Consider the following 12,610-nt stretch of genomic DNA (forward strand, 5'->3'; position numbering starts at 1 on the left):
TATTATTTCTTCTGCCATGCCTCTTTTATACCACCACCACTACTACTACTACTACTAGTATCTCCACGGCTACTACTCTAGTACTGTTTACTTATATTATTATTAAAGGCTGGTGCTACTAAAACCATAATATAATTGTATTATAATAATATTACACGTCTATTATTCTTCTGCCATGCCTCTTTTATACTACTTTTACTACTACTACTACTACTACTACTACTACTACTACTACTACTAGTACCTCCACGGCTACTACTCTAGTACTGTTTACTTTATTATTTATTATCTATTTATTATCTATTATTATCGAAGGCTGGTGCTACTAAAACCACTATTGATGTGTTATTACTTAATTCTGTGTCGCTCCTACCTGTAGTATTGTCACAGAGGGCAGAGCGCTGCTCTCATTGGCTACTTTCTGTAACCAAATGACTTTGTTTCACTTTCTAGATATGTTTGTTATATTGTATATTATTATCAGAGGGAATCATGAAAGCTCAGCTTGCCGCCTGTAAGCTTGCAATTAATTTCTGAAGTCATGTGGATATTTCTCTCTTGCAGACAATGGGACTCTCTGGTTTTTGGCAGGGTAGAGGCAATATATTATATTAATAATTTTGAACTAGTGGGTCTTATTGCTTGGACCTGCAGCAATTAATCTGACCCCATAAGAGGAAATCTTCCCTTTAGCAGCAGCCAGTCACTACATTTGCATTTTCCTTCCCATAGGTGATGTGAATTGTTGGGGTGTTTTCGACCCCCTTTTTTACACATAGGCTATAAAAAGCCAATGAGCACACTTCCACTTCCATGTGTACATTGCTGGGATCTGTTGTCTTCCTCAGCGTGTTTGTTATGCCATCCCTTTAACACAAGCACCCACACATCTCTGTCCTGGTAAATGACTGGCAGTGTGAATATTGAACCCACAAACATACAATTGTCACGCAAACATCAGCTTGCCCTGACAAAATAGACAAATGCAGCAAGATTACAAAAACAAACTGGGAGCTGCTATTAATGGCTTTCCGGAGAGACATATAAATACAATGGATCTGCTTGTTTGTACAGTAAGTTGGTGATTGCTGGAGTCACCTCCAACTTATTAATTGCAGGTAATCTTTACCAGACTCTGGGGGTTCAATCACCAATTCATTACAAGTTCATTAAAAATAAAACTAATAAAGGGGGGGGGGGGGGTACGTTATATTTTCCAGTCTACAGACTGCAAAGGTCTCATTAACAGAGAAGCTGATTTATAGAATAGCTGCTGTCTATGGACACTTCAGATTCCTTGTTTCCCATGAAAGATTACATCAGATTGGTTGCTGACAGCTCCATATACATCACACTCCAATGGGGGCACTTCACAAAGTTGTTGTGTGCAGTGCGGTTGGGTTATAATGAGTAGAGACTGATCATTTAGCAGTCCGAACGTTCACCTTCCTTGGAAAAGTGACTAGTAGTAAATATTGAAATATGACTAGAAGTAAATAAGTGACTAGTAGTAAATATTAAAAAGTGACTAGTAGTAAATATTGAAAAGTGACTAGTAGTAAATATTGAAAAGTGACTAGTAGTAAATATTGAAATATGACTAGGAGTAAATAAGTGACTAGTAGTAAATATTAAAAAGTGACTAGTAGTAAATATTGAAAAGTAATTAGGAATAAATATTGAAAAGTGACTAGTAGTAAATATTGAAATATGACTAGGAGTAAATATGTGACTAGTAGTAAATATTGAAAAGTCACTAGTAGTAAATATTGAAAAGTCACTAGTAGTAAATATTGAAAAGTCACTAGTAGTAAATAGGGAGAATTAAACTGTACTTGGCTTGGAGCGAATAGTGTTATCTTATTTACTAATCTTAGCCCCCCAAACACACTATTATATTTTCTGCAGATTTTTGTCTTTGGATTTATCAAAACCATGTAGTGCAAAAGCCTCCCTGATTGCAATTGAAACTCTTAAGATTTCACCTCATATTATATGGTTTGGGTAAATCTGAAGACAAAAATCTGCAGAAAATCTAATACTGTAGTGTGTATGGGGCCTTAGGGTCATCATACAATTTTTAGGCAACCAGTTTCAGATTTACAAAAACTGTCTAATATGGGCATCTATTCTAACCAATCAATTCGTGTTCACTGGGACAGGCCCTCCCTCGCACTACACTAGTTGTTCATAGATTGTATAATAAATGTGCCTGGCTTTACTGAATATTCACTCTGAACAGTCTCCCTATAGTAAATAAACCTTTGTATAAGGCTGGCCATACATTATACAGTTTTTTTGTACAATTTGCCTTTAGATTTACCAAATCCATATAATGAGGTCACACCTAAACACTTCAATTTGCATGCAGGCAGGGAGGCACTTGCACTACTCAGTTGAAGGTAAATCTAAAGGAAATTGAACAAGAAAATTGTATAATGTATGGCCAGCTTTACCTGTACATAAATTGCTTATTTTAACGTCAGTTTACATATCCTTTGATGCGCATTTTAGTAAAGGCATTTTTTTTTAATTCTATGTATAGAGATTTATGTGTCTTTTGGGACTGTTCATTACGTCTTTTATGTATTGAATATAGGAAACATTTGTTTCTCTTCTATTCTCATATGCAATGCGGGTGATTTGTTATAGTATCATTTATTATTTAGTATAATTACTTCAATTACCCAAGTAATTTTACATATTATTATAGTATTATGTAAAATTACTTGGGTAGTCGAAGAGAATGCAGACCCGGGTATAGAAATGAGTCGCAACAAGTCTGTAAAGAATACAACTATCGGTGTGTAGAGGGTTTATAACTTGAGTATATCTGCCTATAGTCCTTATTAAGGGTTGTCATATTCTTATAGTGTGCCTTAATGCTGTAGGTAACCCATAGAATCTATAGCCCCATAGGTTATCTATAGAACATATAGTCCCATTTTTTATAGTGTGTCTTATTGCTATAGTTTAATCTTTAGTCCCCTTCTTTTTTTATTATAGTGTGTCTTATTGCTGTAGGTAATCTATACAATCTATAGTCCTATTCATATAATGTGCTTTCTTGCTGTAGGTAATCTATACAATCTATAGTCCTATTCATATAATGTGCCTTTTTCCTGTATGTAATCTATAGTCATTCTTATATGCCTTATTGCTCTAGTTTAACCTTTTTTTATAGCATGCCTTATTGCTATAGGCAATCTATACAAGCTACATAGTCCTATTCATATAATGTACCTTATTACTGTATGTAATCTATACAATCTATAGTCCTATTCATATAATGTGCCTTATTACTGTATGTAATCTATACAATCTAGTCCTTTTCCTATAATTTGCCTTATAGCTGTAGATAATCTATACACTCTATAGTCCTTTTCATAATGTGCCTTATTGCTGTATGTAATCTATACAATTTATAGTCCTATTAATGTGCTTTCTTGCTGTAGGTAATCTATACAATCTATAGTCCTATTCATATTATGTGCCTTTTTCCTGTATGTAATCTATAGTCATTCTTATAGTATGCCTTATTGCTCTAGTTTAACCTATAGTCCCTTTTTTATAGCATGCCTTATTGCTATAGGCAATCTATACAAGCTACATAGTCCTATTCATATAATGTGCCTTATTACTGTATGTAATATATACAATCTATAGTCCTTTTCCTATAATTTGCCTTATTGCTGTAGATAATCTATACAATCTATAGTTCTTTTCATATAATGTGCCTTATTGCTGTATGTAATCTATACAACCCATAGTCCTATTTATATAATGTGGCTTATTACTGTATGTAATCTATACCATCTATAGTCCTTTTCATATAATGTGCTTTATTGCTGTATGTAATCTGTACAATCTATAGTCATATTTATATAATGTGCATTATTACTGTAGGTAATCTACACAATCTATAGTCCTATTCATATAATGTGCCCTATTACTGTATGTAATCTATAGGATCTGAAGTTATAGTATGCATTATTGCTGTTGGTTAGCTATAGAATCTATAGTCCCATTTTATAATATGCCTTATTGCTGTATGTGATCTATAGAATCTATAGTCCCATTTTTATAGTTATTTGTAGGCTGTCTATACAATCTAGTCCTATTCATATAATGTGCCTTATTGCTTTAGGTAATCTAAAGAAACATTTTTCGTGGAAGGTTTGGAATGATTTCCAAAGGAGCCTGTCCTATGCATGGTGTGGGGAATTATCAGGCACATTTTTCCACCATAATTCAATCTAATCCTTGTCACGCGCTGCCTATTATTGTCATACGTTTCATCAATTGATATAAATGTGGAGTTTATTCTTCCTTCTCTCCCATTGTACATATCAGGCGATAGAAGGTGGAATTGCTGGGTCTGCATCTTTGGGAGGGGTGATGTAGTATAAGAGCATTGAGGGGACATTGCTGTATAAAGTATCCTGAGGCTGCTTGGATCAATAAATGCCTTTTATACCCCAGACTGTGTATCCATCATAGGAGTGCCTCCCCTACATGGCTGGCATAAGAAGTCAGCACATCCTATGGTGGACATGATTCCCTTAGTAAATCGCTCCACAGGAGAAGGCGACAATCAGGAGCCCAGAGACTGTCCCTTCCCTGGGGATGTGTGCTGGCTCTGTCCCCAGGCCGGCGATCATTGCAGTCCTGACTTCCAGCACTGTCACCCTGCTCTGTGCAGTCACCCTTGTGCTGTATTTATCCCCGATTAGAGCTGGCAAAAGAAATACAAGTCTGCCAGATCATTGAGGGGCTGCAGGGGGTGTGCTGGGCACTGGGCACACAGGAGTGACAGTGCTGCTGCCAGTGTGCAGGCAGTGACAGTGCTGTCATTCCATAAGTGCAGGTGGTGTCAGTGGAAAAGCAGGGCACAGGGTACAAGGCAGGGTACAGTCACAGTCAGTGCCCAGGCAAGACACAGAGGGGTTCATTTACTAAAGGAAAAAGACTGTGCACTTTTCTCCAGAGCAATAACGCATAAGCAACAATGCTGTTTTTTTCTTCCTTGCATGTGTTTGGGTATTGTATGTGTTTGGGTATTGTATGTGTTTGGGTATTTTATGGGTTTGGGTATTCTTTGAAAAGTGAAGCTTTACCTCATTTACCAAGTTCTGGGGCAACTTCACTTTGGAAAGCGCACAGCCTATTTTCTTTTTGTAAATCAACCCCAGTGAGTCACAGTGCAATGAGTCTGCAGGCAGGGTACAAAGTCACAGCACTGTCAGTGTATAGGCAAAGTGCAGTGTCACAGTGCTGCCAGTATAAAGATAAGACATAGAGCCACAGCGCTGCCAGTGTACAGGCAGGGTAAAGTGCTGCCAGTATACAGATAAGACATAGAGCCACAGTGCTGTCAGTATACAGGTAAGAAATAGGGCCACAGTGCTGTCAGTGTGCAGGCAGAGTACAGTCACAGTGCTGTCATTATACAGGTAGGGTACAGTCAGTGCTGTCAAGGCAAAGGGTAAAGGCAAGGCACAGAGTCTCAGTGCTGTTAGTGTACATGCAGTGTTCAGTTAGTGCATAGAGCCACAATTATGTCAGTGTATAGGCAGGGTACAGTCACAGTGCTATCAGTGTATAGGCAGGGTACATTCACAGTGCTATCAGTGTACAGGCAGGGTACATTCACAGTGTTGTCAGTGTACATTCACAGTGCTGTCAGTGTATAGGCAGGGTACAGTCACAGTGCTGTCAGTGTACAGGCAGGGTACATTCACAGTGCTGTCAGTGTACAGGCAGGGTACATTTACAGTGTTGTCAGTGTACATTCACAGTGCTGTCAGTGTATAGGCAGGGTACAGTCACAGTGCTGTCAGTGTACAGACAGGGTACATTTTCAGTGCTGTCAGTGTACATGCAGGCTACAGTCACTGTGCTGTCAGTGTGCAGCCAGGCTACAGTCACTGTGCTGTCAGTGTGCAGGCAGGCTACAGTCACAGTGCTGTAACAGTCAAGCTGCCAGTGTACAGTCATTGCTGTAAGTGTACAGACAATATATATGCCGCATACAGAAGATCGGACATTCCGACAACAAAAACGTGGATTTTTTTCCGACAGATGTTGACTCAAACTTGTCTTGCATACACACGGTCACACAAATGTTGTCGGAAATTGCGAACGTCAAGACGTACAACACGCCGAGAAAAATGAAGTTGAATAGCCAGTGCGGCTCTTCTGCTTAATTCCGAGCATGCGTCGGAATTGTGTACACATGCTCAGAATTTCCGACACGTTTTGTTGTCGGAAAATTTGAGAACCAGCTCTCAAACATTTGTTGTCGGAAATTCCGACAGAAAATGTCAGATGGAGCCTACACGGTCGGATTTTCGGTCAGATTCCGGTTGTCGGAAATTCCGAGCACGTGTACGCATTAATATAGTCACAGAGCTGTCAGTGTCCCAGTGCTGGGGGTGCAGGGGGTTCAGGGGATGCTGGTCAGTGTATGGGGCAGGTGCTGACACAAAGCTGTGTCCTCTGATTGGGCTCTTGTCATGCTATTCACCCCGGAGCAGTGGTGGTGCACCCATAAAGGGCACACGGGCGCCGCCCCCTCTCTCCTGGCACCTCTCTCTCACCATAGATAGATTCATGCATTGTTTTTTTTTTTTGGAAGCACCTGATTAGAGCCGTAGGCTCTAAGGCCTTGTACCCACGACCGTTTTCCTCGACAGAATCCATCAAGAAACTTGGTGGCAGAGCTTTTTTGCCGAGGAAAACTGTCGTGTGTATGTTTTTCATCTAGAAAACTGTCGAGGAACTCGATGAGAAAAAAGAGAACAAGTTCTTTTTTTCCTCGACGGAGTCTCAATTTCCTCGTCGTGTTCCTCGTCGGGCTGGTTTTCGACGAGAAACACGTTCGTGTGTATGCTTAGAAACCCGCGCATGCTCAGAATAAAGTATGATACGGAAGCGCACCTTCGGTAAAAGTAGCGTTTGTAATGGAGATAACACATTTGTCACGCTGTAACAGACTGAAAAGTGCAAATCGTCTTTTACCAAACTTTTACTTAACACGCAGTAACATGAGATTAGCAAAAGCAGCCCCAAGGGTTGTGCCAGTGGAATCGAACTTCCCCTGCCATTGTATGTGTTGTACGTCACCGCGTTTGAGAACAACGAGATTTGGTCTTGACAGTGTGTACGCAAAGAAAGCTTGTCAAGTTTCTCGATAAGCCTAACAAGGAACTCGTCGAGGAAAACTATGTTTCAATTACGACGAGTTCCTCGGTCGTGTGTACGAGGCCTAATAGGCGTCCAAAATGGTGAACAGCGGGCACCATGCTGGGTGTTTGCTGTTCACTCAACTGTGTGTTAGGAAAGCGAATAAAGCGCTTTCCTAACACTGACCCGCCTCTCATCCAATCATGTAGCCGGGTCTGTTACCTGTCACCTGATTGGCTGAAACAACAGGCGCTGTGATTGGACGCCGCCTATCAGGCGTCCAATCATAGGAGAGGGCGGGAGCTTGAGAAGACATTGAGGAAGACATGGAGGACAGCGCTTGCCACCTGCCACCGTCACCCGAGACAAGGTAAGTGCCGGGCAGGCGGTGGGTGGGGGGCACAGTGACAGCATTTGGGGCACAGTGGTAGCATTTAATGGGCACAGTGGCAGCATTTGGGGCACAGTGGCAGCGATTAATGGGCACAGTGGCAGCATTTTGGGCACAGTGGCAGCTTTTAATGGGCACAGTGGCAGCATTTGGGGCACAGTGGCAGCGTTTGATGGCACAGTGGCTGCGTTTGATGGCAAAGTGGCAGCTTTTGATGGGCAAAGTGGCTGCCTTTGGTGGGCACAGTGGCTGTGTTTGATGGCACAATGGCTGCGTTTGGTACAGTGGCTGCGTTTGATGGGCACAGTGAGGCTACAATTGATGGGTTTTTTTTTTTCAGAATCTTTCAGTTTGTTTGCGCCCCCCAAAAATGTTGAGCACCACCCGCCACTGCCCCAGAGTCCTCCTGCATAGTCAGGAGAAGACCGGCTGGCAGCTCCATTCTCCTCCTCCAGCACTCACAATGTAGGGTTATCAGAACTCATTACCCCTCAGTGCTGCCCAGGGGTCGGGAATAGCCGAATATATACGTGTGAGATGGGCCAGCCAGCACATGTCTAATCAGTCCCTGAACAAGGACCACACAGTGTGCAGGGACTGTGAACCTGATCTGTGGTTACATGATAGGAATGGTATAGATTGGGAACCTAATAAGGGCCTTATGGGGTGAGCTGTGTGCCACACACATACTTCCCCCTCAAAATATTGTTTCCTCTCTCATGTATTTGTTCTTACAATTGGATACTCCTGATCCTGACAAAGCACACATCCCTAATTAATTCTATTATTATTTCTAGTGGCTTCCACATTTCACATGTGTCAAGATGTACTGCAGTGATCAGTAACACTACTACTGTCATTACTAACTACTTTATGTCCCAGAGGAAGCATGCAGCTAGTGAAGTCAGAATTCAGTCAGAACACCTAATTATCATGATTTTACCAGGACAATGACTCAAGCCTCGTACACACGACCGAGGAACTCGACGGGCAAAACACATCGTTTTCCTCGTCGAGTTCCTTGTCAGGCTGTCGAGGAACTCGACAAGGCAAGTTTCTCCATTCCCGTCGAGGAAATAGAGAACATGCTCTCTTTTTGGCTCGTCGAGTTTCTCGACAGTTTCCTCGACGAAAATATAAACACGACCGGTTTCCTTGGCAAAAAAATATCTCCCATCAAGTTTCTTGCTGGTTTTTGCCGAGAAACTCGGTCGTGTGTACGAGGCCTCAGAGAATAATGAATCAATTCGATCAATATGACAGTCAGGCAAATAACATTTTCAGTTGGATTTCCTTTTTTTTTAGTTCTTAATTTAAAGTGGTTCTGAAGCCTTAAAGTGGAGGTTCACCCTCAAAATATTTTCTGACATCACACAGAGTCGGGCCATCCTACCGACAGAATGCCGGTGTTTTTTTTTTTCTCAGCACATACCTAGTTTTCACGATTTTCACCCCCCGGCAATCCCACGGGACTGGGCGTTCCCAAGCACTGCCTGTGATTGACAGGCTTCCGAACGGCGAATACTGCGCGTCACAGGTTGCCGACAGAACCCGAACGTCGGTGCGCAGGCGCCGTATAGAGCCGCATCGACGTTCGGGTTTTTTCGGCAACCTGTGACGCACAGTATGCGCCGTTCGGAAGCCTGTCAATCACAGGCAGTGCTTGGGAACGCCCACTCCCGCGGGATTGCCGGGGGGTGAAAATCGTGATAACGAGGTATGTGCTGAGAAAAAAAAAACACCGGCATTCTGTCGGTAGGATGGCTCGACTCCATGTGATGTCAGACATTTTTTTGAGGGTGAACCTCCACTTTAAGGTTTTTCGCTTTAAAGCGGTGGTTCACCCTTAGAGGGCACTTTTTACCCTTAGATGGATGCTCGTTTTGTCTAGGGCAGTGATGGCGAACCTTGGCACCCCAGATGTTTTGGAACTACATTTCCCATGATGCTCCACTACACTGCAGAGTGCATGAGCATCATGGGAAATGTAGTTCCAAAACATCTGGGGTGCCAAGGTTCGCCATCACTGGTCTAGGGGAATCGGCTATTTATTTTAAAATATGAGCATTACTTACCCGTTTACGAGATGCATCCTCTCCGTCGCTTCCGGGTATGGGTCTTCGGGAGCGGGCGTTCCGTCTTGATTAACAGTCTTCCGAGAGGCTTCCGACAGTCGCATCCATCGCGTCACGATTTTCCGAAAGAAGCCGAACGTCGGTGCGCAGGCGTAGTATAGAGCGGCACCGACGTTCGGCTTCTTTCGGCTACGAGTGACGCGATGGATGCGACCGTCGGAAGCCTCTCGGAAGACTGTCAATCAAGAAGGAACGCCCGCTCCCGAAGACCCATACCCGGAAGCGGCGGAAGAAGATGCATCTCGAAAACGGGTAAGTACGGATCATATTTTAATACAAATAGCCGATTCCCCTTGACCGAACGAGCAGGAATCTAAGGGGAAAAGGGGAAAAATTTAATAAATGGGTGAACTCCCGCTTTAATGCATTCTATGCATTAGGAAAGAAGTATGTAGGAATGTTTTTTAAAAAAAAATCATACTTACCTAGGTGGATGCAGCATCAGTCCCTTAAATGAATTCTCTTAATTTGCATAGATTTTCTTTCACTTCCTGTTTGGCTATGGGGCAGGAAGTGAAGGCAAATCTCTGCAATAGGACAGCGATGGTAAAAAATAAACTGACAGGGCTATAACCCCCCCTTACTCTATCCAAAATGAAACAAAAAAAGTGTTGCCTATAGTTCTACTTTAAGCACACATTTCTGATAATTTTATGGAGAGGACTAAGAAGATATAACCATGGAAATGGTGCAGCAGAAAACATATAGCCCTGTGAGGAAGGTTTGTGGTCCAGGATGATAGGACAGTCAAATTTAGAAGCAGCGCCCCCCCCCCCCCCCCCCCCCCCCAGTTGCAGAATTAATTCAGCTGCTTTATGGGAGCACTAGACTAATTTGCCTCTCAGTCCAGTCCACCCCATAAGACTGGCGCTACACTAACAGTGTAGCGCAAGCCGTTGGGGATTCTTTTCATGCTGCCCCCCTGCAAAGTGCTGCCCTAGGCTTGGGCCTTGTTGGCCTAGGCCAGGAGACAGAATTGCTGGTAAGTGTCCCAATGTTAAAAGTCAGCAGCCACAGAATGCTTTAAAGTCCTTACTTACTAAAAATTACTGTAGGGCTCAGCTAAAGGATGACCTCATTAGCATAGCAAAATACCTTCTTCTTCCGCCCTCTGCATTGACAAAGACTGGGTCCCTGGGAAATCAGGTGCGGTTAAAGGTTTTCTGGTTAATGATAAGCCAAGATGTCTCATTGCTCCAGCTATGCAGCCTAGGCCGGGTGTAAGGATGAGCTCCAGCGTGTTCGCATAGTACATGTGCAGGAAGTCTGCATGGCGCTGTGCTAATGACAGCCAGGGAGACATTTCCTGATGCCCGGCTGCATCCTTAGCCTGGTGGTTGGCAGCATTTAGTAAAGCTCCACAGCATGTCCCTTGTAAGGTAAAGTGCAGCATTGTTAAAGCATGAAAAGTCCACTAAAAGAGGATCTTTAATGACAAAAGTGAAAAATCTAGGCAAAAACCATGCTCTGTGGACCTCAGTGACATACACATACTTCATACTTTACTCTTATATCTTCAAGCACCATCTATATCAGCTTTTTTGACCTGTTTACAATGGAGAGACCCTTAAAATAAGGTATCATGGAATTCCTGCCAATATCTGCAGCTCACAGTACATTAACCTGGGGGTAAGTGGGAAGACATTACATTGGTGGTCAATGAAAAGAATGCTCCTTACTTTGGTGCTCATTAGGAAGAGTGGGGTTAATATACAAAAACGGGAGAGTGCAACATATGGTGCACTTGTGCATAATAGCCAATCAGCTTCTAACTTCAGCTTGTTTAATTAGCTTTGACAAAAAAAATAATAATCAAGAAGCTGGATTCTGTACAGAGCTGCAGCAGATCTTGCACTCTCCAGTCTTAGTAAATGAACCCCAGTACCTCTTACATTTGTGGTCTTTGGAAAGAATGCTCCTTATATTTGTAGTCATTGGGAAGAATGCTCCTTATATTTGTAGTCATTGGGAAGAATGCTCCTTATACTTGTAGTCATTGGGAAGAATGCTCCTTATATTTGTAGTCATTGGGAAGAATGCTCCTTGTTGGTCAGTGGGAAGATTGCCCCTTATTGTTGTGTATTGGAAAGAATGTTCCCCTATTGCTAAAAAGATAATTGGTGTTGGAGGTTACTGCTCATTGCTCAGGCCATGTTTACACCCAGGGGCAGACTGACAACTCATGGGGCCCCCAGGCAATTGGAGATTATGGGGCCCCCAGGGAATAGATTATGGGGCCACACAGTATACACTCATACAGTATACATACACAGTATACATATACACAGAATACACACACTGAAAAGGTACTGGAGACTACAGTATTTTTACATACTGTTCCTGGTTTTACTAAGGCTGGCAACCCTGATGGGACCCCCTAGTGCCCGAATGGTCAGTCCGCCCCTGTTTACACCACAAACCCATATTCTGTGTACATTTTTCAGATGGCGGTTTCCATCTTCATCTGGTGTCAATGTTAAGTTAATGACATCCCCTGACTCTGGCCAGTGCTTTCAGCCATTGGCTGAGAATGCTAACCGGGAGCCATTCGGCTGCTGGTTTTCCAACATGCTTGTCCAACAGAAGCCAGCCAAATGATCGGCATCTGTTGGACTAGCTGCCATACACATGGGCCAAATGTCAGCCTGTTTTTATTGAACCAGCTGATGTTTCCTGACATTCAGCCCATGTGTACTAGGCTGACGAGTACTTTGATTATCCCTGACTGGCTGAGAGTGCTACCCTTCCCTCTTTGTCTAAATGCTTTATGCCTAGTACACACTACTAGTCTTTTTTCGTTCAACCCAGCGGGCTGAACAAAAAAAACCTGACAGCTTGGGTCAGAGCCGCTGTACCAACAATCCGATGTTAGTACAGTAATCTCCCTCTGCTGAGATGT

This window comes from Rana temporaria, chromosome 1 (assembly GCF_905171775.1).
Source record: "Rana temporaria chromosome 1, aRanTem1.1, whole genome shotgun sequence".
In the NCBI taxonomy this organism is placed as follows: domain Eukaryota; kingdom Metazoa; phylum Chordata; class Amphibia; order Anura; family Ranidae; genus Rana; species Rana temporaria.